Source organism: Dromaius novaehollandiae, chromosome Z (assembly GCF_036370855.1).
Source record: "Dromaius novaehollandiae isolate bDroNov1 chromosome Z, bDroNov1.hap1, whole genome shotgun sequence".
Taxonomy (NCBI): Eukaryota; Metazoa; Chordata; class Aves; order Casuariiformes; family Dromaiidae; genus Dromaius; species Dromaius novaehollandiae.
The window spans coordinates 51,949,152-51,975,902 of record NC_088132.1 but is presented as its reverse complement, the minus strand read 5'-3'; the positions used below and the strand labels follow the sequence as shown (position 1 = coordinate 51,975,902).

The window sequence follows — 26,751 nt, the reverse complement described above, 5'->3', positions numbered from 1 at the left end:
CATAGTGTGCTATGAACAGTAGTGTTTTTACCACTTTTGTCAATGATTTGAATTTGTTTTTTGGTAGTAAAGCCAGCATGAAGGACTACTTTACAGTGAATAAAGTTTTTACTCTTAAATGCTAAAACCAATTTTTTAAGCTAAAGTTTTTCCTTTGAGAGTTGTCCGAAGTTTCATTCCCTGACTTCTTCCTAAAGCTACAGCGACATAAATCACACCTAAAGCATACCTGTTTACACAGCTGTGCCAGGGAAATAGTGCAGGAACTTCACCTTGCCAAGGGAAGGACTGTGCCCTGGCAAAGATCAGCTGCCCCCTCCTTCCTAACTTCTTGCTCATGGTTGATGGGTAATGATTTCTGTCCCAGAAGCAGTGAATGGGACAATGTCCCTGACTGGACAAGAGTGATTTTCGTAGTTGACTGAGTAAAACCCAAGGAACCTTTTTTTTTTTTTTTCTTTTTTTTTTTTTTTCTTTTTTTTTTTTTTTCTTTTTTTTTTTTTCTTTTTTTTTGTGAGGACAAGGAGACAGTCTCTCATCTCTTTGAGAATGTCTGAACGTAAGATTACTAATAGGAAACATTATACACAATTACATCTGTATTTTCCCAGTCATTTTCCATGCACCAATCCTCAGCCAACACAGTTGGCATCACTCCTGCTGAAGAGACACTAATTTACACCAGCTGAGGTCCTGGATCTTACGTTACTTCCGTATTTATGTACTATAGTCTGTGAAATGTCAATAAAGCATGCAGGTTTTGAATTAGTTAAGATCACAATAGCACAACATAGTAACTATTTTACATATGGACTTGAATCAGCTCACTTGTCCTAAATCCTGTAGCAGTGCCTGAATTCAGTGCCTGAGAATTCAGGCACTGCTGCAGGTAAATTTAAAAAAAAGGAAGGCTTTACCAAAATGTTACAATGAAATCAGGATTGCATGGCATTTAATCTTATATTGCATCCTATTGATTTTATGCCAGCCTTAATTTTTCATTTTTAAGTGAGTTGCAGGATGCAGTATTGGTACCAAGACTTGCCAGCATGAAAAACAGAAGTTTTTGGGAGTAGACAGGCGAAAACTGAAGTTTATTGAACATGGGAAGAACAAGAAGATGGTCTTGGATGCAGAGATTATGATGTTAAGCAGCTGTGAAATACTGAGCATTACTGACCATTTAAATGATAGCTATCAAGTTTTTTTAACAATTAAAATCAAGGGGGCAGTTCATGCCTATTAGAGCCATTGTGTTAGGCTGCCTGTAAACTTGGGCACGTATCTCTGCTTGACTTTATATTCCGTTCACATCTGGAAGATTTTCTTTGCCACTAAAGGCTAAAAAACTATTTTAGTTTTAAAAATGACAGTCTGCATCCTGCAGTGTGTGTCTGTAGCAGTGGGTGGATTCTCTGGCAACTTAATTGCCACAGAATCACACAGGGCCCTGACTATAACCAAATGGTGTGTGATAAACACAGAAACTTATTAAAATATTCTCTTCATTTAGTACTCGAATGCACTAGAAGTGGCCTTTTGAAAAGCTTAGGTCATGAAACAACAATTGCTGTTAGAGTCTCTGGATTGCTTCATTGTTTATATAACTTGACAGCAGGCTAGCTACAGTTTCACAATTTAGATCATTTATTTTTATGGTCAAAATGTTTGTACAGTAGCAAAATGGCTTAGTGTATCTCTGCAATGGAATAGTGCCTCATTTTGCAGCTGCTCTGGCTTTCTTTAGTTCAGGCTTCATGCAGAGTGGGTGCTTCAGGAACCTGGCAAACTGTTAAATCAGTCTTGCGCTAGCCAGAAATGCTTTCCCTGTTGTGCCAGTCTACTGTACCCACAACAAAAAACCTTTGGAAGCTCATTTCAGTAGCATTCTCTAGTGTTTCAGGTAGCCCTGAGGAGAGAAAGAGACCTAATCTGTAAGTTCTCTTAAATACAAAGATATGCACACAGATATGAAGGTCCAATTCAAAACCCTCCAAAACTGTAAAAGGACATGGTTATTAATGTACTGATAGTATTCTTCTTTGTATTATACAGAAATGCATCAATGAGCTTGTGGAAAAGTTAGCTAATGATAATAAAATTTCACATTCATGAAGACTTGGGGTAGTAATAGGTCATATCTCAATCTTTGCTGTCCATCCCCACCATAATGTTTATGAAGGACTCAGATATTTTTAATGAATCCACAATATCTTTCTGAGTAGTAATCCAACTGGAAAAATAAGATCTCCCTTCTACTTCCCTTAGTCCACTTTCACTAAAGTGCTAAGAGAGTATGGGAAGAGGTGCAGAAGGACACACACAAATTTATTTGAGAAGTCACTCGTTTTCTCTCTATATCATGAGATTTCATGTCCTAGGGGAGTGCCATAGAAAGTCGAATGCCTCCTTCCCAAGAGCCTTTGGTAAGGAACCAAGAGCTTGAGCAATGCTGGACATCTTGAACAGAGAAAGACATCTTTATGGTGGCCCCTGCCTCTGCTAGCTTCTCTGAACTGAACAAGGATCTTTTGACACCTTTGGGTATTTGTCTCTTCAGTGGCAAGTGGCCAAATCAACTAAAGTAAACAAATAAAAGGGAGCTCACTTAGACTTTCTACAAACATAATGCCCCACATAACTCAATAGAGAGAATAAGGCCTTGTGCAGTTCACAAAAAAGAAAGCAAGGTTTTGGTTCCATGAATCCAGATACCAGGTACCTGGCTTGCTGAACATGTGCAAAAGTTTTGAATTATAAAAGATACATGAAATCAAGATATTATTTGTAAAATAGATTTTGTCACTTCTGTGCTCCACAGAAAGTCCTATTAGTGTAAGAGGGTTGTGTGTAAGGAAAAATACCAGTGTGACCATAAGTAAACTTTTCCTTACTGTAAATTCATTAGTTCAGGCTATGCATGTATGCAAAAAACAGGGTCTGATTTTTTTTTAGCTTACACTGGATATTTTTTTTTATCCTCTAAGAGCTCTGCAAGATTGGCATTATCCTGTAGTAGTGTCACAGCCTGCAGTCGTTTAATGCTGCTTCTTGTGAGGCCAGGATTCCACGCCCAAGTGCATTTAGTAGGTCAGTACAGTAATTTTAAATGTCTTTCTTTCAGTCTTTTGCCATCTTCAATTATACCTTTCCACCCTACTATTTGTGTAATTTTCTTCTGTCTGAAGTCTCTTTACTGTTGTTCTCTATTGCACAGCATGACAAATTACCCATCAAGCCGTATCTTTTCAGCCCAGAAATGTGCAGTAACACAGAGTCATGGCATTATCACATGTTGTGCACTTTATTTCCTCACAGTTCATTCAAGTGTGTCACTTTATTTTCCTGCTTCCTTTTGTCATCATGAAGATTAACCATTTCATTCTTCCTAAACTTTAGAAATAATTAGAAATGCATTGCATTGTAAGCTCGTAGCAACACCTATACAATCCTACATAAGTTATACTTTTCCTGTTATCCATGGCAAAATTATGTCTGTGATTCTGAGCCTTTGTAGAAGCTAAGATGTTCATCCTTATTATAGAGCTAAGTAACCTTGGCTGTGGGCAAGAGAATTATTTGTGGACCCTGGCCACCAACCAAATTAACTCTAAGACACCATTCAGTTTGACAGTGTGTACTAGATTCTCTTGGGAGTTATGAAACTCTCTGGGCCTAATGTGTACTATGCACAATTCTTTCTCTCCCTCATTTCCTCTCTCCCTCCCTCCCTCCCTCTCTCTCTTTAATTCAAGATAAATACCAGTAATTGTAGAGCTTGTGGTGAGATATCTCACAGGCAGTGCAAGTATGTGTTAGAAAAATCAATTGGAATAGCTGAGATAGTCAACAGGGCTACAGCTGATATATAAAATGTATCTTTAGAAATTGTGATTAAGATGATGTAGAGAAAGTTTGTTCTTAAATACATAATTTAGAGCATCAGTCTTGTCTCATTAGTATTCCACTGGAACACTACAGAAGTTTAGGTGCCCAGTAACTCCTGCAGCATTTATAACATTAATTTACAGATTGAAGAGAACTGCAGAAGTAAACTGAAAACTTTCCTCCCAGTACCTTCTTCTATCCCAACTCTTCTTCACAATTTATTTTATAGATGGTTAGTAAAAATAGTTGATTGAAAGGAAGAAAAACACTTTTTTTAAGACAGCTTCGGGGACTGGGAATTCAGGTAATCAGAAACAGTGCTTAAGCTGTGAGATGAAATTTGGTTGGAGATAACCAAATACACTGCTACATTGTTATTAACAAAATACTGACTGTTTAAAACTGTTAGAGTATGACTTACCTGAGAGATTTTGTGATTTCTAAATACTTATACCTAGGAAAGGATGAGAGCAGAATATAATAAATTGAAAGTATAGTTGTGCCAGGGATGGAGAGCCATTAGCAGATCTGTGTTAGTGGTCCTGTGATTTGAATAGTGGGAGATGCTAAGAGACTAGGTTTGAGATGAGCTGGCAGACCTCTGTGATGCTCAGAATTATCAATAGGTGGTACAGACATAGGTTAGGCAATAATCCCTAGTCTAAATCAATCTAATCCTAAAATTAGGTTTCTGTTCCACCCTCTGCAGCATTTTACCATGTACTCTGTACCATTTACCTACACCATGTCCGTACTGAGCCTTTTGTGTTGGCTTTTAAAAATCCTATGTATCAATTAGCATCACACATAATTTAATTCTGATTCATTTTTCAAGAGTGTCCATTTACAGGTACAATAGCATGATTAGTATAGAAAGAAAAATGCATGAAAACTTTATAAAAAATCTGTATTTTAAATGAAAGAGAAATCTTTTGATTCATTTTTTTGTAACTTTTTGAGAAAACTTTTCAATTGACTTTAAATGGGACTGGAAACTCGGGCTGTTGCAGATCATTTATCTTGTAATTTTTTGAAATTCATTCACTTTGGAGTGTCAGGTAGGAGCAGGTAATAGAAAATCCAGCTCCAGTGTATTTCTCCATATACCCCCCCTTTATGAAAATTTGTTACTGCAGCTGATAAACAGAATTATATAAGCTTTGTCACACAAATCACATTATAAAAGGTTCCAAAAACTTGACAATGTTGACAGTTGTTTTCAGCAAATGGCTGCTTTACTGTAGCACTGTCAATGTTGATGTCCTTGTGCACATGTAAAAGAGCAATGTGATTAAGGCAAGCTTGTCCATGCTAGATATGAGCCAAGTTTTCAATCTCCTCATGGCACTGAAAGATTGCTCAGCTGTTGCAGATAAGGCAAGAATAGCTAGCAGATTTCTGCCATTAAAAAAAAAATCCTTCTCTCTGGGCATGCATTCTATAGGAATTTATAACATCTGCTACTGACCTTAAGTTCTAGATAAGAGCAGCTCATATTTGTAACTCACATTGATATTACTCAGCTTAGATGATGCACTTCCAAGGAGATTACTGAAGTATCTTTGTAAGAGGAGATTTATCTAGACAGCAGTCTAAAGGAGGATATACTTTTATAAAGTGGTACAGTAGTGAATTATCACCATTCCTCTAGTGCCACTTACCACTACAAGTTATGTCCACCTTACGTTGAATTTAATTCACACAAATAATCTATATTGTCTTCTGTTCTGAGAATATTTCATATTTGTATATGAAAATCAATGCATGTGCTCAACCTAGAACATCAGTCATCTTTTCCATATTTTTTTCTCTATCAAGTAGATGAAAGGAGTGGAAAACTCAGTTCTTTCGCCAGAACTTTGGCAGGGGAAATGGGCCTGAGTTAACACAGTCATATCCTCCATCCTATTGACCCTGAATTCTTTAAGTAAGATGTCAAAGCCATGGGACTCAGCAGATTTGTTGTCATATCTGGGTGTGGAAACAGTGGGAAGAAGCCAATTTCAACAGCATAATCTTATAACAAACCCATAGGGATTTTCTCATATAAATTAGTGTAGACTTTGTTAGTCTAAATACACTCAGATTTCCACTTTGTATCTACTAAAAGCTCTTTTGAAAAGCCTGAGTTTGTGACAAGAGGCTGAGGGACAATTTCAGGTTGGCTTAGAGTCACCAGCTACATGTACCCTGGAAGCTTCAGTGTGATCCTTCAGATCTTGGAACATCATAGGTGTATGCTTTTAAAAGATTATATGGAAAAAATTGGGTGAATTGAAGCTATTTATTAATGGCTTTTTCTGACAAGCTTGGTCAAAATAACATGCCTAGCATCATAAGGGAATGCTATGACAGGCACAAGAGTAGAATACAGTACTAAAGGGCAACACTCAGTCTTTAATTTTGAAACCATCCTTTCTCTTCTTGCAATCCACTGACATGTTTTCCATACACCCACCAAATTCTGTAACAAATGTTTCAGACAACAATCTTTTTTGCTAAACAAGCCCAATTCAAACATAGAAAATAATCTGGTCTGTGCACTGAATGACACAGAAGTCTGATAGAAAAAGATGCTTATGATAAAGTAACTGAAGAGCATAACTTAGTATATATAAACGAAGAGGAAAGGAGAAAATTGAAAGATGCACTGTCATCCTTAATTCTAGTATTTCCCTATGTTTTAAGTCTTCATGCTATAATCTAGACATCTTTATAAAAGAGTTGTTTATATTTGTTTGTGAAATTTTTTTCATTTCAATATTTACCATGTTGTGATATTAAATTGACATCCATCAGCAGTGTCAGAACTTTAGATTAACAGCACAGACTTCTCCATGCCAGGGACAGTGACTGCTGCAAAATCCAATTTCACAGCCTCTGGAGGCTTAGGGTGAAACAGGCTGGTCATTCTATAAGGATAATGCATTTACAGTCAAGACTATTGTATTCAGCATAAACATACTCTTTGCAGCATACTTAGCTGCCAAACAAAAACTCTTGAGAACATACACAGGCTGTGATTCTAGAAAGGATTAATTACTTACTTGATTAAATTTAATGATTTTTCTAGGAAACTGTACAAGGGTTAACCCTGGGTTTCCCCCCTCATACTAGATTCCAATGTCTCATCCCAAAGTGTGGCAACGTACATACCTAAACAATTGTGACCACTCTTTTTGACATGAATTAAATAATGTTTAACTAAAGTAATAAATTAATATTATTTTCATATTCAGAGAAATGGGAGAAATTTTCTTCCTGAAATTAAAGCATAAGGAAATAGGGAAAACATCAATATGTTTGTATGTTTGCTCTTCCAGCCACTATAGGTGACACTGAGAATTTCAATCCCAGTGGCTGAAATTTTGCAAAATTACAAGCAATTGAAAGAATAATCTTGTTACGGGAAATCATGGACAGCCTTAGCTATGGGCAGCACCACCTGTGCCTCCTATAATTACCAAGTTTAAAATAAAACTTATAGCAAGTGTAACAAACAGGGCTTTGCTCTTAACCCATCAGAAACCAGTATTAGTTTTGCATTTTGCGTCATTTGGGTAAAATTAGGTGCTATAATAAAAGCTACATTGTGGGAAGAGGACATGATCATTTATATGTCACCTTGTGAAACTCAAGGCAACAATACAATTCTTTCCTCCTAAAAGCTAACATAAGGTTTCTCACCCAGATGCTCTGGACTTAGAGCACAGTCATTTGATTCACACACTTTCATTCTCAGACTCTCTGTTTGAAGATCTAAATCTCACAAACTAAGGGCTGTCATTATCAGCTAGTAAATCTTTGTATCAGTGATGATTCTTTAAGGTCAATTAGACTCAAGAGCATTTCAATTTCAACATATTACGAAAGAAAATCTTTCATGCAGAAGTGATGAAACAGGAATGCTTCTTGCTTCTTGCTGTACTATTCTGTACTCTGCTTTTTGTGTTCTTCTAATACAGCTGCATGCATTAGCAGGCTGACTTCACTTTGAAAATCTTAAGCCGCATTCTTTAGAGCAGTTGCTTCATGTTGGTCAGATTTCTCTGTAGCCCTTTTTTCCATTTAGGGCCACGGAGGCTGACACATAGTTTCCAAGAACTTTAGCATGTCTTGTGTCTCCTGAATCCCAAATATTTCTTAAGAGACTAGCAAAAGAATATCCAGATAATCTTTAGACTTGTAATACAAGCTTCAAGGAGAAAATTAGCTCTGAAAATAAGAAAAGTAATTACTTCATTTTATGTTAATTTGGTGTCTTTACATATATACTTTCATTGTTACACTTAAAACATTCACAAGATCTGAAGAGACTATGAAATCCCACTAATTCTAGCACTAAGAACAGCTTTTGTCGGTCAGACTGTAAATGATATTGCATGATCATTCATTTAAAAAAGCAATAATGTAGCACACAAAATAAAAGATGAGCAATAAAGTAAAACAAAAGAGCTTGTTGCCTTTCCCAAAACAATACGTTTTCATTCCTGACCTAGCTTTACTTTTTTCCCTTCTTCAAGCATCTTTTTTTTACATTATGAACTAAAAATAAAAGCATTCTAAGTTCAAACTTTAAGTCCAAAATTACTGCTTTTCAGATCCTTTATTATCCTTTCAGGCATCTAAAAAAATAGGTCAAAGCAACACTGCATAATTTGGAAAGTTAACAAAATGTTGTTTATGGAACAAAAATGTAAGTAGATGTAATTACAATAACCTTTAAATGTATTGTTTCCCTTCTATTGTCAATTAAACATTTTAAAGAACTGAAGTTCTAAACAAAATTTTTGCCTGAGCCAAAATTCTCTCAAGAAGATAGAGGGTAAAATAGCCTCAAGTCATGTGATGTGAAGTCCACATGGGTCAACTGGCAATATGAGTGAGCTTTGGCTCAGAAGCTAGTTTTGTTCTCCAGTTAAAGGCTTCACGCAAACATGGCACCTATATAGCATAGAGAAGGTGAGCACTGAAGATCAACACATAGCAACTGTATATACAAACACACATTAAAATAAATATGGCCCTGATCCTGTAAGCAGCCTTGTCCAGGCACAGCTCCATTCTTAGTTCTCAGCACTACCACAGTGAGTCTAATATGTTCTTTTTTCCTTCAATTTCAGTAGGGATTTAACATTCTAAATATTCAAGGCCAAGTGGCTAGGAGACATAATATTGATAGCACTTGATAATGGGGAAACAGTGTGCAAAGAAAAAGAAATATTTATTTTCTTGCCATGCGTGAAAATAGTGGAAGACAAAACATTCAAGAATTTTTATCCACAACTGATAACTAAAAGAGCCCAACTTCCCTTTGATTTTCTACTTTCTATTTACTGGATAAACTGGGTTTCCTTAGCTCCAGGACAAAGCTCTTACTGCGTTTCTTTATTTGCAATATGGAGCAAACGGGAGTCCCCAGAGATGGCTACACAAGGCTTGTTTAGACCTTCCATCTCTGCTGTTCATTTCCACTGGCAGGACTAGTGGGAAAGGAGCCAAGCTGTTGCTGGGATTTTGAGCCCAATGAATTCTTATCACCTAACAAACTTTCGAGTCTAAGCTTGTCATTTAAGTTCCTTTTGTAGACAGTGGTGAGAGAGAGAGAGACATCTCTTCACCACTCCTGTTTTGAATGGATGAATCAGGTGCCCACCAGTCCCATGACTATAGTCTAGATAGCTCACTTAGATGAGATGCCCAACTTTTAGATGTCTAAAACTAGGTATGGTCTGAAGTTTTTCACTAGCAGCACCAAACATGTTTATTGAAAATGTGGTTTGTCTGTTGAAGTACTCTAACTACCATCAACTCTGCACTGGCAATGAAAAGAAAGGGAAACTACACAGGACAAAATGTTGTACAGACAATACCTTAGAAGCCATAAAGAGAGAAATCTTAATTATAGTCACCCAAAAGAAGGTTGTAAAAGATATTCAAAACAGCTATGGTGGGTTTGGCAGAAGGAGTCTCACCCATGTTTTCAGATCCCCGATTCTGAAATTAATCCATCAGGGTGTGGTTTAATGAGCTATGTCCTGAAGAGTGCAACATACTATAGACCGGACCAGAGGAAGCACGCACAGATCAGGATTGTGTCTTGCTGCTGTCAGTTCACCCCATTAACTAGACAGTGACTCTTCTACAGCCTCAAATAGTTTCCCCTCCTCAGCGCTGAGGAGCTGGGGTGGAACTTGCCACTGCCCCTGTGAGAATGTGCCACAGAGACTGCCAATGTCCACGCTCTCCTATGCCAGAACACTTTAGGACTTCTGTAATTAAGCCTATCAAATGTTTTCTACAGCAGGTAGACTTTTCCGTCAGTGATGCTCTTATTGTAAGACTTAATCATAAGTACAGAAAATCTGCTTGACGTATTGTGATCTACATTTTAGGATTTTCTCCCCACAAAAGTAGGCTATGCAATGCAAACCCTGTAAATAATGTTTGAAATTAGTCAGCTTACCACCCCCTGCATAAACACACACACATGCGCGCGCACACACATGCAAACAACTAATGTAGGGTTGCAGACATTACAGACAGACAAGTCTCTTGGTCTCAACCAAGTTTTTACAACATGACTATTTTACCTATTACAAATATATAGGCAACCAGTTTCTGATCTTTTATTGGATATAGATCTGTCAGTCATTCAACATGACTTAATCTGGATAGGTTTGTAAATCTATTCCCAGGAAAAATCATTTCTGTTTAGTGGTACCAACCCAAGAAAATGTGTTTAAACAAATAAGGCCAGAATAAGCATCTTCCACAGAACAGAACCATCTATACACATATACTTGAACAATACAGGCTTAATAAAGTACCGATTTCTGTAACATGAATATCGATGATTATTAAACGAAATAAAGAAAGATAGTTTTTAGACTTATGCAGCTGCCAATTGGACTTTTCAAAAAAAGGTGAAAAGAAGGATCTGAGGATATTCTTTTGCACACTGAAATATATTCAAGAATTGTTTAGAACACTGGTAAGACGGAGTCCTGTTAAGTGTCAAAAATCAATAAATTATTTGACCACTAAATGAGTGGCTTGAAAACCTCTTATATTTTGATTCACTGCTGCATGGATTTTGGGAGCCCTGGACTCATCGTTCTTTCTCAAAATGATCAGGAAAAAGCAGTAGGTTTTCAGAATAATTCTGGAGGACCAGATGATATGGCAAATCTACTTTCCTGATATTGCTTGGTAGGGTATGACAAAATGCTCTTTGCGAAACAATAGCATGAAAGTGCATGTGCTGGTAGTGGAAATAAAGAGGTAAGAACTATTGAAAAACTCCTTTATTTTTTTTAAGAGGAAGCTGGTTGCAAGCCTCATTTTCCTAAATACTCTAGAAGCTCATAAGTATTGAGTTTTAGGCAAAATTTCAAGGGTTTATTTCTCTTTATTGATTCATTTGTATCTTGAAATAAGGCAATTGTGATTCATTTCTGAAAATTATTTACTATGGAAAGCACTATTTCAGTCCTTGAACAGTGTATCTGCCATCCACATGAAGATGTGTGACTATGATTAAGCAAAAATGTATCAATTAGAAATTAAAGATTAAAAAGTAAGATGTTAAGTATTCCAGAGAAAACTTTGAGAGAGAGAGAGAGAGAGAGAGAGAGTGTGTGTGTGTGCGCGTATTTGGGCATATTTATTTTCCCTATGTTTATTTATGTGGTTGCATAATTAATTGGCTCTGTGCTGCCTCAGAATATAATTGCGCTCAAAATAGTCAGGAGCTTATTCACAAGAACATCTTTAGAAGCTTTCTTCCTCAAGTATCCTCATTTTCACATGCTACTCTCCAGATTTATAAAGCGATTCCAAACCTATTACATAGTCTAATACAATGGGTAGGCTTTGCTGGTGCCAGGTTCTCTAAATATCTTGACTGTACTCAGAAAAAGACAATACCTCTTGGCTTCAATTAGATGATGAGGGAGAGCACTGGAACTGAAGCTAACTATGCTTTAATCTACAAAACATCTCCTGGGAGGTGGCAAAACCCTGTCTTCATTTTGCACTGTGAGAGAAGCTCTGTATTAGTGGAAAGCAAAGATGCGCGGTGCTTCCAATCTTGTGGGAGTAATATGACGGAAGTTTTCAGGGCAGAACTGCAGAACACAAAACGCTGCCTAATTACACCTAATGATGCTGGTATTTATCAGAGCTGGGGTAACTTTGTATTCCATATAGGGACACTTACACCCATCTGTTTCAATTATAGGGATATAACATACGACAGTTTCTGTCACTTTTGGGGAAAGAAGTCTTTATTTATCCCAGCATCATCCCAGTTTTGTTGGCTGGTGTAAATGGAGGAATATTACTTGCTCTTCTCTTCCCAGCCTTCAGTCTTCTTTGAATATGGTTAATCCCCGAGCAGTGATTGCATGGAAGTTGTGACTCCCCTCAGACTTAAGGCTGGCAGTGGCAGAAGGCTGCATTTATAGCTCACAAGCCCAGCCACAGTCTGATCCCCTTGGGCTGCTTTTCAGAGACTATCTATCCACTTATGCCCTGCTGTATCAGCTTTGTTAAGAAAAAATGCTTCAGCCCCAGGAATGGTACTCATAATTATGATGTAGAGGATAACTTTAATGACACTGTCTTGGCTTCAATACTTTCTTTCAGGAAAATACTTCTAAGCCAGAATTCAGCCCATTTTAGGACCAGAGGCAAGTAATTTAGCTCGCTTCCAGCTGATGGAAGATTAAGGAAAAGGCAATACTGAATCTGTAGACCTTCGCTGAATCTCTTGACTCATTGCTACATCTGATACTGGTCCCCTCTGAAGGAAACTGAGCTGACTGAGGTCAGTAGTCACAGAGCACTTGTTTTGTCTTTCATGCAAAGTTATTTGGTACTTTCCTGATCTTTGTAAATTGATCTGTAACACCAAACAGCTAGGTGCCCTACAAATGCCTGAAGTAGTAACAACAACTTAGTGTTTTTATGAGTTAATAGATGAGTGGATAATAAGTACCAGAAGGATTATAGTGGAATACTAAGCTTAAGTCATTTGCCTGTGATCTTAGAAAAGGATATTATACATGTGTTTAAGTCCTTGTTTTTCCCCAAGTATGGCAAGTTGGAATGGACATTTTCTGATGCATCAAGCCCTATCTACATTGTTACACTTTTGTATGGCAGATGAGGATCAGAGTGTAAACTGATTATGTGCTCTGTCCTGAATCCTGCTGTTATTTTGATCTTCATTGTCCATACACAGAACTTCACGAGGAATTGTGGATTCCAGTGTCCCCACTTCTCCTAGGGAAACTTAGCATTATCTGACTTCAAAGACAATATGAACTACTTGACAACTGTTAGAAATACTGCATTACAAAGAAATGTAATGATTTCAAAAATGGAAATGATTTTTGTTTTAATTGTTTTGAAATATTTTAGAATGAAATATCTTTTGTTAAAATGGCTGTGTTACACATACATCTTCCTTGGCAATTCAAGACCTTGTGCCCTCAGTTAAGGTCTGAAATCTTCAGGAGCCTTCAGTAAATCTAGGGAGAATCAGACTTAAACTGCTGATTTGGATAAGGTAAAGAAACACATGTCATACAGAATCTGCTTTCCACTCACTAATTTTTTAGCATAGGAAAAAAGGCCTTTCAGAACATCTTCATATATAACAAATCTATTTTTTATTCCTCTACACATCTCCATTAAGAAGATGTAATGCAGACACTGTCTTAGTGCCTGATATAAAACTCACTAAAGCATATGGAAGTATTTCCATGCATTTCACTAGACTGGTTTGAAAGAATCCTGTGTAGAGAGCATATTTTATGGCTCTACAAAACAAATATCCTTCAGTTTTAATAGAAGCCTTGCTGGTCTAAAGCAAGGTGTTTTATTAGTCTGTACCTGATGTATTTGGTTAATGAGAGTACAATTTAGCATGTCTGTTATTAAGTCTAAAAAAATATATCTTGAACTGTGGTAGGTACTTGAAAGGAAAAAAATTCTATAGCAGTAACAAAAGCTATATACTTTGCATGGTAATGCTATTTATTTTCATTTAAAGTAATCAGCTCTTTGGTAGAAAACTGGTCTATAATCAACCATTTGGAAGTGCTTTGTTAAAGCCTTTTTTCTGTAAGGATGAGGGACAGTTTGGAAAGCCAAGAACTAAAACCTAATGGCCCAATTCTTCATTTGTCATTCATATAAGCAAAAGTCATTCCAGTGGTTCAAGGGCATTACTTGCTTCAATTAGGCTACTGTAGAAGATACGCAAGTTCTGGATTGCCCCATGGCATTTAATTTGTTCTTGCAATCCCAAATAAGGGAAATAATGAATGTGCCTTTTTTATTTTAATTATGTAAATGAGATTGGGCAGTCTTCATCTGGCACAAGAAGAGTGGCAAGACTCCTTATTTCTCCTGATCTCTGCTTATGTAAGTATAGAAATTTGAAATCAAGCCATGCAAACTATTGCCAGTTGTTTTAAGGCGACCACCTTTACACCTTTAAATGAAAACCTTTTAACGAGTCATTATCATTTTAGACAGCAGTCTTGTTATTTAATTACATCCCAGTGTAGCCTGTGCAACTCAAAAAGTTTATAGGCAGTCTAAGAACTGAGAAGTTAAATGTATTTTAAAATGTGTATACTGTGGTGCTTCTGAATAATTCTTTGCTACTACTCAGTGCCAGCTCAGAATTTCACACCCTTGAACAGATTGACTAGTTTGGCTTGTGTAATAGGTACCCATCTATCCTGGACTACTTGGTGGGTGGGTGGAGATGGGTGCTTTTGGAAATGCCAATTGATAGCTAACCATAACAAGTCACAGTTATGTGTGAGTTAAGAAGGTAGAAACATCTAACTAAAGCAAAATGGATCTACTGAGATGCCTAAGAACATCTATAAAATGAGAAAGGATGCTTTGCAAATCAACCAAAACCTGGTTTCGAGGCCATTGACAGGTTTCTGGTAGGGCTTTTGGGGAGCAGCAGCAGGGATTGATGAGGTGTTCAGCTAAATCTACAGCTAAACCAGCCCTGCAAGTGATGCAATGTTGGGGGTCCACTTACCACAGGTGATTGCTTTCCAGGACAGTATTGAGTTGCCTTTTGTGCTTTTGCTTTCTAAACAGGAAAGAAGGGCCAAGGAAACTCATTCCTAGAGTGTAAGCTACCAAGAAAAGACTACCATCACTGAATCAGGTAGGCACACAATACCTCATTAAATAAAATCTTGGTGGATTTTTGACTTTATGTTTGGAGAGAAAAGATAAACTGGTATCTCTTGTTATTTAAAGACAAATTTAGATTGTTGGGGTTTGGGGGTTTTGTGCCTCCCAAAAAAGACATCAAAGCAAAACGCATGTATTTTTAATTAATTCTTAAACTGGAAACACTCTTAGGCCTAACTATAGTGAGCAACATCTTTATCTTGAAGTTCTTACAATATTTAGCAGTTGAAAGACTTAAAGCTAAGCTTCACAGTTAGCTTATTCAGTTGACTTCTGTCAAAGTCACCTTAGCCCAACAGGTCTGTTCAGAAATATCTGAAATCCTCCCAGGTTTTAGAAAGACAGGCTGCTTGAGATCATATAGGGCACTGCTGGCAGCACACAGGACATTCCTGAGTTTACAGGCCCTGCATGATATTTCAGGCAGCTCTTGTTTCTGTGGCTATGACCTGTTGCTGAGAGTCAAGCCACTATGTAAACAAGAAGGACTTCAAACTCACAGTGTGCTGCTTTCCAGAGCAAGTGGTCATTTGTTCCAGTTTCCCATGACCACATTAGTGCTTGGATTTGCTGTTCAGAAAAATACATTAATTTGCAGCATTAGAGCTAGACAAGGAAAAGGGGTTGGAAAGACGGACTGCATTAGTACATATTATTAAACGTGCCAAGAAGATAATATTACCTTATCCCCAGTTTCAGCACTTTAAAGCTCTCTCCTTATTAAAATAAAAAAATGTTCAAACATTCAAACCTGTGTAGCCAAAATCCAACTTAGGAAATACAGTCTTTAGCTATTAGAAAGATGATCTGACTTTTAAACTGAATGAGTGATACCAATTTCTCTACTGATGCCATTCAAAATCATTTATTTTTCATTGCATTTATAACTCTATCAAAGAAAAGAAAGGAGAAGTTGTATCAGAGAGCGATTTACATTATGCTGGATTTTACTGCAGCTTGGCATTGTGAATGAATCTTTGGAATCCTTGAAAAGTACATAAGGAAAAAGTCAGTTTCTAATTTGCTGAAGAAAATATTCTGACATGGTGATAAGTGAGGTAACCAAAAATCATAGTTTAAAAACATTCTGAGTGATTGCTGTTTCAGCTGTTCCAATCCACAAGCTGGTATTAAAACAGACTGGTAGTAAAAACCACTCACAGCCTTTTTCTACCTGAGAATATTAACTCTCACTTGGTAACTGCTACACAGAATTAATATGGACATTTCAAGTTGTATGCATTAGTATAGCATTTGTTTACAGAATCAGAGATTTGTATTTAGCTATGTTCAGCAATAAGCTAGGGAGTGATTTGACATCCTTACTTCCAAATTAATGTAAATCCACGGCATCTACTCTGAAGTTAGTGGGGTATCTCCAGCTTTATATCAGCATTGCTAAAAATAGAGTCCAATGGTCTATCTTTAGATATCCTGGAGTTCTTATATTTTGGAACCGTGTAACCATGCTAACTACCCTGTTGTCATCATGAAAAAGGCCAGGTATGTTTGAAAATATACAATTAATTTTAATATAGTTTGGAAAGCGTCTGTAAATGTAAATATGCCACAGCCTTCAAGAGTCTTCCTGCTGCTGTATCTAATTGCTAATGGAAGAAGGTTCCTTTGTCTTTGCAGAACTTTTACCACAAACCCTCTTTAAACCACAGAAATGATTTTTCAGACAACACAGAAGAGTATCTATAGCTCATTTTAACTAACGGGAGAAATATTGATTTTGGGGCAGTTGGAACTGCTTTGAGTTTGGTATCCTATGTTGTACAAAAGTACAATGAAAGTGGGATGCATCTTTGCGAACGTTAGCCCTGAAAAAGTCAGGCATCTAGTTTAAATTACTTATCTAGGCTATCCATAGAGCCAAGGGAGAGGGAGAGATAGGTCTCTCCAGAGGGCCGTTCATTATACCTGTCTGGAATATATATCTGAAGATAAGCACTCTTAAATGGCCTAGTGACCAGAGTAATATAGCAGGTGAAATTCCAACATTTAGATGGCTAAAGATGAATCCTCTCAGATGTGACAGGGGTTCAAGATCCAATGTCTGCTGATGTTAATAGCAATCTTTCCATTGACACTTAAGTTCTTAATTCACATGTTGCCATGTCATGTTGATAAATTGCTGCGCTACTACAACAGGGAAATTTCCTAGTGATACTAGCATCTCTTAAAAAAAGTTTATTCTTACATGGCTGTATCAAAAGACAGCAAGAGCATTCCTGTCCTAGTACTATGAAAACCAGGAGTAAATATAGATGTTAATAGCAAAGCTGCTCACAATCGTCTTCCTATTTAATAGTCTAAGCCTCCTTCATATCCTTCCACGGCAAGAAGAAAAAAGTAAGTGGTATTGGGGGAAGGGACTGCTCCTTTCACTGAGGATTCCACCGAGAGAAATGCATCAAAGTGTACCAGACAGAGTCAGTGATCATGGCAGCCAAGCTTCCCAGGCCTAGCAATTAAATATAAAAAGCCTGTCTTTATCCAAACAAGCTGCCTATATTTTGGAAATTTCCACCACACTTCCTTCTGAAGTAGTACTTTTCTTAAAACATCAGTGCTGGCACAGCAAGATGATCAGTAATAGTTATGCTGGGGTAACAGTAGCCATAAATTCATCCAGGGTGAAGAATTAGGGCATTCTATTTAGTCAACATAAGTGATCCATGTCACTATCAATTTGTTCATTCTTTTTAACATTTTTTAATCATCCAAATTTTCCATTCTCTGTTGGGATCAGCTGCTGTCAGTGAAAGTTTGATATAGATGACAGTGGTCATGGGTGGCACAACCAGCATTTGGTGTTACCCTAGTGTTACTTGAAATCTGAGAAGACTTTAGCCTGTAAGATGTTGGTGCCTTTCATTCGGGCGTTGGTCAGGCATTCCACGAATAGCACAGAAGCTCCAACGCTGCTCCTGGAAAGATGGGGGGCGGGGAGAGAAAGGGAAAAAGAAAAAAGAAAAGGTGACTGGAGCCCAGAGAAAACACAGTGAATGTTAGGATACTAGCAGTAATGGAAACCCCAATTTTTCCCAAATCAAGAACCAGATCTCCAAAACTGACATTGGCTTAAGAATAAAAAAAAAAAAAAATGAAACAAACAAAAAGAGAGAGAGAAACTGTATCACTTACTCATTAAAGCAATGTCAGTATTTCATTCAATACAGTCATCATTTTTTAATTTATTTTCTGGCTTTTCAGTTGTTAGGATTCATGTGTTCGAGCCTTTTTTCAATAGTTCTAAAGGACTAAAACTTTTAAAAATACTGGATCTAATTGCCTAAAAAGGAGGATATTATGGAAACCACCAAATATCCTGTGACTTGTGATAAAATTGCAAGTTCTGGCAATACTCATTAGGATGGGCTTATTATTATATTATCTCAATAAAAATAATTCAATAAATTGAGTATTTTGTTTTCTTTGATTAGTGTTGCATATGGTTGGAAGGAATGTTATTTTTTTCCCTCGTCATGGATCTCAGCCAAAATTGTTAGCAACTTCTTGTATCATTCAAGCATTGAAGAGAAGGAAAGATTAAGTGTAAAAATTTATCTTACCTTCTATAGATGAAATGAAGGAGACAGAAAATAAAAAGCTGCATTTTCTGTAGCAGAATGGTATTAAACTACACAGAGTGTGTGGTATCTCTTATGTAGTATCTATGTAGAAATTACAATTTCGCAATGTCTTATGTACATGCTTATCTTTATTTTTTTAATTAGTTCCACTAAAACCACATAAATATTAGTATGTTGAGGTATGTCCTGCAAAAACCAAGAGGTTCAAGACCTCAAACCAGACCGTCAAGAACATGAGGAAAGGCAGGATTTATAATCACAGCATACATGCAAAGTTTGAGGTAAAAACTGCTTTAGAAGACATAAGTAAGTTTAAAAATGCGGGGTTTTAAAAAATATTTTCAGACAGATATTTTTGTCCTTAGCTTCCTACATCTTGAAAATGGAAATGAAGTGGGAGGAAGGGACACAAAGGTGATTCAAATGTACACTCTTCGGAAATGCATGTTTAATTATTGCTTGTTCTGACAGTTGATGTCCCAACTTTACACTCTTCAGGGATTTCCCTACATAAAATGCATGCCTAGCTAGGACACCTCCAAGCTAATATGTGGCAAAAATACATGTTAAAAGAAGGCCTTATATTATTAACACTATAACAACCCTTCATAGTTCTTGCACATCTTATTCAATTACACAGATAGATTAACAGAGAATGAGAAGACATTACTTGTTTCAAAGCTAGCAAAGAGAAGCGCGACTGGATGTAAAGAGCTCTGCCTTGCTCGCAGTGGAGCATGATGTTGCAAATACCCTCTTGATAATGGCTGGTGTGTTTGTGGCCACACCACTGTGCAGTGGCTATAGGCCAGGCAAACACAATTCTGCTCTGATTGCTCTTGTCTGGTTATTCTTAGAAAAGAAGTCTAGCTGCTGCAGTGGCTCAGTTAATGCTCCAAGGGCAATGCCTCTGGATCTTCTGCATTGGGCTCTACTCTTTGTTAAACAGCTCAGCTCACGTACATCCACCTTCTTCCTTCCCCTTCCACTCTCCGTTTGTCTGTGCTCAGAGGTACCCACTACTGGAAAATCAAACCTTTTAAGTATGGACAAGAAGTAAGTATGGGCACACACAAAAATAAAACTGACCACCAAAGACACAGTCCATATTCCATAATGTCCTGCTTTTTGGGGGAGGACCAATGTGTTAGTCTTAACAGTACTTCCAAGAAGTCTGAAAAGGAGAAAAGTTAGTTAGTTAATGTCTTTCCTCACCTTACAGTCATACCTCGGGCAGTTCAGGGAAGCTGTGCGTATGCATCCAAGCAGATGAACCCCTGAACAGTCTCACTTTTGCCTTCATGCTTTTCTTGATGAAGCTAACTGGGTAGACCCAGAACCTCCCAACCAAGGAGGTTTCTGGAGGAGACTGCCAGAAGAAATAGTGCCTACATGGTGCTTGTTTGCTTGTTTGTTTGGCTACAGTCGTAACCATAACCTGGCCTGCTAGCCTCTGACTAGGGAATTCACTTCCCCTGGGTAATATCCTCAATCCAAGGATGGAAGGAAGGGAAAAGTGAAGGATAGCAGTTGTGGCAGCTCTGGGCCAGGGGCCAAATGCTCCCAATAACTCCTGAGTGAGCGAGGCATGAGCTACCTCCTTCCGTCTCAGCGCTGGCACTGGTGCACATGTAGGAATGAAGCTGGGTCTGTGTCACAGGAGTTCAAACCTAAATCTTGGAACTGAAAAAACTTGTTGGCCTCCTGGAGTGGCTAAAAGCAGCAAGCACCAAATATATCAAAGAATTTCAAAGACAGTTCAGGCTTCCAGCCGTTACTGTATTCATTTTAATAATTTTATGGCATGTTCATATAGTATTGCTATATAGAAATGCAGCATTTCTAGTTGGTTTTTACAGTTAGGTCTCCAAAGCTAAATACGCTACTAGTTTTCTAGACCCATATCACAACTGCAACTAGCTACTGTGAAAAACAACACCTTCTTTTCCTCTTTTTCAGTGGTTTGGGATATAAAAAAATAACAAAAAACACACTGCTAGTAACTGTGACCTACAACTGGAGCTGATGCCAGAAACTGAAACCATGATTTCTTTAAGTTATGAAATGCTTCACATCATAGTCTAATACCACAGCAGTGACACTACTGTGTCTTTTCTGAACAAGTTTAAAAAAAAAAGAAAAAAAAAAGAGAAAACCAATGCTTTGAGCATCAAATTACTAAATAATAGAAATGGTATTTTCTGACTTAGATGTTTAAGAAAGGCTCATGAAAGAGATGAATATTAAGCCAAACATTTGTTTGGCTTTGCTGCAGCCGGCTGCAGGAATGTAAACTTTTTTTTCAATGACTTCAGCTCCTAATTTAAAAGCTAGGATTTTTAGCAGAGAGCAAGAGACTATATTTGGCCAAAAAATTCTGCTGGCTTTACTTAGTTACCCGGCACATTCAAAACAATACTCCTTTATCAAAAAACAATAGTCTGTTTTATTCACAGCATATGGAGAAGTTGGACCATCCACCAAATTCCACTTTCTTCTCTTGCAATATGTCTGTTACTGGCTAATGAGCTGTGACAGCGCCTGTGCTTCTTTTTCAGCAAATTAAGTTTATGCCTCACAGGAATTGTGGTCCGGTCATGGCACTGCTCCTAGGTATGGGTGGGGTTTGTTTCTACAACCAATTCTTGGTTAGCCACATGGGTACGTGCTGTCGCACCACACAACAAAATCTTCTCTATAATAACTAGTTTAAGTAGCCATTTAACCCACAAAAGTGGATCCCATTTAATTTACTTTGTGTTTACAGCGCTCTCTTTCAAACTGTATTGTTGGCACAGAGGAGTATTTATACAACTTTTATTTTAAACTATTTATTTAGAGTTGAGACTTCAGTAACACTCGCTGTCAGATTTATAGTGCATGTTTAAAACCAAGGTTCTAAAAATGTAATATTTCAAAGAGAAGGAAGCAGACAATGAATTTATACACTTGGGATTCTATTCTCTCTCTAAATGTGCAGAGCTTCTATTAACATTAATGGGAGTTACGCATGCTGTTGATGAGGGAATCAACACCATGAAGTAGAGTGTATACATCTGTGTTTATATGATGGTGGTTGATCAAAAACTGTTGAGATCATGCTCTATCTTCAAAGTTAACATAAACACAACAACTTGATGAGGGATGGTACATTTTAAATTTTTGGATCACTGTGCTCCTTTGGCAGAGGCAAATCAGAGAGAGAGAATAATCCATTGCCCACCAGTAGGCTCACAAATCTGGTGTTTGCCTCAAAGGGAAACAAAAGTGCACACAAAAACAAAAAAAAAAGAAAATGGCTCTTATTCAGACACTGAATACAGGGCTAATAAAAAAATGACTTTCACAAAATCTTTATTTCTCAAAACCAGCAGGAGAAAACCATCCTCCAGTTCCCAGTAGGAGCTTTCAAACAGAAAGAACTTTCATGCTTTTTGTAATGGGGTAAGTATTCTTTGGGTGGATAAATAAAAAAAAGTCTTCATAAAAATAGATATTACGAGCTGAACATTTGCTTTCAGTGTCCCAGTTCTCCATGGCTAGCAGAAGAATGAATGGCAATATGTGTATATGCCACAGAGAACACTTTATATTTAAAGGAACAAAAGTTATGTTTAATAAAGACAAAGCTTGGCCTAAAAGAATTTTAGTTTCTCTTTGTCATCTATGTGACTTCTTACAGCTTTTCCCTCCTCAAAGCCCTGTCTCAAAGCTTAGTGTAGAAAGCCACATCTCAGCACTCCCTACAATAAATAAACAGTGTGGAGGAATAATGAAGGAAAAATTATTATTGAGGATGTTCAGGCTTCTTGCAAGTTACAATAAGACCCATAAAATCACTTAGCAAATGCATACCTCTCCCTTTCTCTTGATATTCCAAAACTTAGACCTTCAATTTTCACAACATCCCTGTGAAAGAATTTTGTTGATATTCCTTTTTTCTCAGATGGCAAAATAGGGACATACAGAGGTGAAAGGACAAAACGATTCTTTATTAAAGAATTTAGTGAAGAAATCAACAATAGAATTCAGCACTCCTGACTCTCAGTAACATCCTCTAACTGCACTCTTAATGGTATTTATTATAAGTAGTTCTACAAAACTCAGTCAGATTATTCACTGTGTGAGAAAATGTAAGTAAATTTGGAAGGAGCCATGTCAGCCACCCTGAGGTCTCACCGTAATCTCCATATTCAAACTACCATCATGAATTACTTCTCTTTATATAAAGCAATAGAAACTGGACCAAAAAAACCCCCAACTCTACTCAAACCTATTCTTTCAAAGAGCCCAAGATTTTAGGGTTGTGAGTAGATATGGGAAGTGAACTTGAATAATGCAGCATATGATCTTTATGTAAAGACCTATGATCTTTAACACCATAAGCTATAGACTGGGATTATCACACAAACAGCAACAGTATTTCTGAACCAGGCAAAATGCTGCGCACCATGTGGATACTATTTTGTCCATGCTGCTCTCAGGCAGACAGCGTTCCCGGCTGGAAGGGCAGGCAGGACGTTGAAATAGCGGCCGCAGAGCACTCTGCTCAGGTCTGCTGCACACCGCCTGTGTCCACATGTGCATGGGGCCAGGTGTGCATGTGTGTGCACACGCATCCAGTGCTGACTTCCCTTACTCACCCCAATAACTGGATGTCTTTCTGGGTAGGCGCAGGGGAGAACAGGTGAATTTTACTCATACATAGTGTAACTACACAGCTACAAATGGCAGTATAGCACTACTGTTGAAAAGTTAGTGAAGGGACAATATAATAAAATAATTAATAGCAAGATTATAATACTTTTATAGACTAATCACTAGTCTACTGTAAGATTATAATAGTGATGATAACATAGTAAATTGATAACAATTCTATGTAGGACTTTTCGTTAGTAGTTTTCTAGATCTGTACAAAGAAGCTAAGTAATATTGTATTAGCCACATAATCAGATGCCTTTCAGGAGTTACTTACAGGAGGTTCCTATCTCAGAGCTAGTGTTTATCTCACCTGGATGTTAAGAAGGTTAGTTAATTTTTGTTTCCATTGAACTTTCAAAATAGAAAGCCTTTGCAGAAGTGCAAAAGCTTACTGCTTTTATTTTATTATCATTTATTATGAGCTCTCCTCTCTGTGAAACCAGCAAAGGTAAAATTACTGCCACATGTATTGCAAAGATACAGAGATACAAAGAGTGTCATTTGGATGACAGGATTTTTCAAATTACCTTTGACTGTTTAACTATCAAAAGCGGTTGCATTTCTGTTTGCTTCCTTCTATCACATGCAGGCCGTTTCTGTGACTCTGCGCTAGCTATTTAGGAAACATCTGTAGAATAGAATTTGATTGTCAAAGCTGTAAGTAGAGTTTCAAGTGGTTGTAGACAAGTGCAGGTGGTCAACACCAAAAAAGTGTCATTATCAAGCATTTACCTTATTTATAAGTGGTACAAGAAAACCATTATAGCAACGAATACTCCAGCCCTTACTGCCACAAAGTGGGGCTAGGCCTGTCTGGGCTGCTGGCAGGAGCAGGGGGTGCGAAGGGGAGGGCACAACTGAACAGATTTTCAGGAAATGAATTGTACACTGGCAGGCAATTCATTACGAGTAGTGTGAAGAGGGGTGTTTTTTTTAATAGAAGTGATTCAAACGAAGGTGTTAGTATAAACTGACTTGTAATAACACTACAGAAATTTCTGTATGTGTGTATTGATGTTATTTTCAGTTATTTTGAACTCACTCTTCTTCATGTGGTATAAACTGTATATGTAAAATACAGTTGTGACTGTAATCATTTCATATTCCTTATAATGATTTCACTGGTGGTTATACAGAGCTTAAAGCTGGGCTCTCCTACAGAAATGGGCCAATGTTGGCTCCCTCTCAAAAATAGTAGGAAGCTGAATTTGCCATTTTTGCTTGCATTGCCCTATGTGATATAGTACACAATTTAGGACGCTGAAATCTAAAAATAGACCTGGGTTGTTTCCAAGAGAGTCAAAAAGTAGTACCCCTGTTAAAATGCCTTTCTAGAATATGAAGTAAAGGTAAACATTCAAGTAGAGCTTTTTGTACCCGTAAATATTTTCTAGTAGAGTCTGAGAGATTTAGTTCTCACGATGACAAAAACAAAGAAATGAAACAGTACAATTCTTGTTTCCAACATTATTTTGGGGAATTTTGTAACCAAGATTTTTTATAAATTCAGGGTTTACTTAAAAGCCAATAAAACACATTTTAAATGATACAGTACTGCAATAACAACTAAATAATTTCCGCGTACAGTTTCAATTGTTAAATTATTTTATGTCAAAAGCTAGGAAATGAAATACTTCTAAATATAGTGCATTGGAATTTTCTTATCAGTTAATTTTTTCCAAAGCTCTACACTTAAGAGCACCATAGTAACAGCTCTGCAAGCTGATTCTTCATTACAGTTATCCACTGAGAGCTTCACTGAAGACATTTCCTCTGGGATCAGAGAGACTAAAAATCAATTCTGATAATATTAGAACAAATTTAAAGAGCAAAAGCCCTAGAAAGTATGTGATGAATAAATAGGGAGATCTTTATTCCCTGTGTAATCTTTTTCACTTCTTTTTCTTTTTTATTGTGCCGTAAACAAATACTTCGGGGTTGGAAATACTAGCACCTTTTTACTCTTTCAAAAGATTTTTTAAAACTCAGGCTGAAATCATTTGCTCAGAGGGTAACTATTATACACAAATATTTAAATTACTGAGCATGGCAAGTATTTCCAACATTTACAGTCACAGAATGTGAAAAGGTCACATAATGAGGATAGTAAAGTCTTTACTAATCATTTATAATTTGAATAAATCCATCTGATTTACATTTTCTTTGTAACCTCAAATATGTATTGTTGAGGTTTCATAAAGTGAAGTAGAATTGTATTATTTACCTTCCAGAAAAAATGACTGAAGGTTATGAAAATAAATAAAGCACATTAAACAGAAGTATTAGATAATCATCCTGCATGCCAGAAACCTCTAAATAAAAGTTGTCTTAAAATCTTTAAGGATAAAAGTTTATTTTTGGTACCATGGCCCTGAAGATCAGCTGACGTTTATACGGCGCACAGGATTTATGCTGTGGCTTAGGGTGTCAGCCATAACTCCAGCCGGATGGTTTGTAAAGGGAAGATTCCATTTTGTACTGTTTATAAAATGTTATTCTGCAGATACACGCTCCAAGACTAACAAAGTCTATCCAAGTGGAGGCAAGCGCTTCAGTTTAACTTACTGCATTCATTAAACTAGGCTTAGATTGTCCTAATTATATGTTATCAACAATTAAGAAATGTATCACATGCCACAGACTGGCTAAAACATTCGGTGTGCTTGGACGAACGCCAGCAGAGGTGTCAAGTTCCATACTACCTTGTCATCAGCTGTAGCTCTCATTTTGCAGTACAAGCAGCAGCTGTGCTAGACAAAATAATCTAAATTCTCACATGTACTTTTCCTTTAGGAAACAGCTCACACTGAATAGCATTTCTGGTAGCGAGCACCGCTACACCTGAGCGTGGCTGTGCTGAAAAAATATTTTATGAAAATGCAACATTAACTCACAAGCTTTCGCGACTTTAAGATGCAGTCTTTCATACTGCCAGAGTCATGATATTTAGTCCAGACTGATTACTAGCAAAGACAAGTTGCACATGGGTGCTTAGTAAGGATTTCACACATCTTAGACTGCGTATTTCTCAGAGGCTGCTATTTTAGAAATATAGCACACAAAGTGTCCTAGCACAAGAAACGTCCCATCAAGAACATACAAATTAACAGGCAGTGCTAACACTCCTAATGGCAGATGTGAAGAAACCGAAGGAAATGATCGTCACTTATCTTGCTCAGAATTTTTCTTTGCTTCACTATTTAATGCTGTTCTGGCTGAGAGGAGAACTAGATACAGTCTCTCTGAAGAACCCTGTTTTAACGAGAGCTTGATGTTGGAGTAACCAGAGGCACAGAAGCTGAGTATGGAAAAAGCTCTGCTAAGA

At 37.3% G+C, this 26,751-nt stretch overlaps 1 long non-coding RNA gene across 10 annotated transcripts in view; it reads left to right on the top strand.

Annotated features, from left to right (window-relative positions):
* Window positions 1-26,751, top strand: part of LOC112992084 (uncharacterized) — a 73,102-nt gene that overhangs the window by 21,164 nt on the left and 25,187 nt on the right. For 5 of the 10 annotated variants that reach the window (XR_010385974.1, XR_010385967.1, XR_010385968.1 and 2 more), the window contains 6 exons: window positions 12,538-12,718; window positions 14,256-14,322; window positions 15,025-15,094; window positions 16,553-16,626; window positions 19,583-19,781; window positions 22,097-22,169. This is a non-coding gene — a long non-coding RNA (uncharacterized LOC112992084). Of the gene's footprint in view, window positions 1-2,987; window positions 3,091-12,537; window positions 12,719-14,255; window positions 14,323-15,024; window positions 15,095-16,552; window positions 16,627-19,582; window positions 19,782-22,096; window positions 22,170-26,751 lie in introns of all 10 variants that reach the window. The other 5 variants (XR_010385969.1, XR_010385975.1, XR_010385971.1 and 2 more) reach the window with 5 other exon arrangements.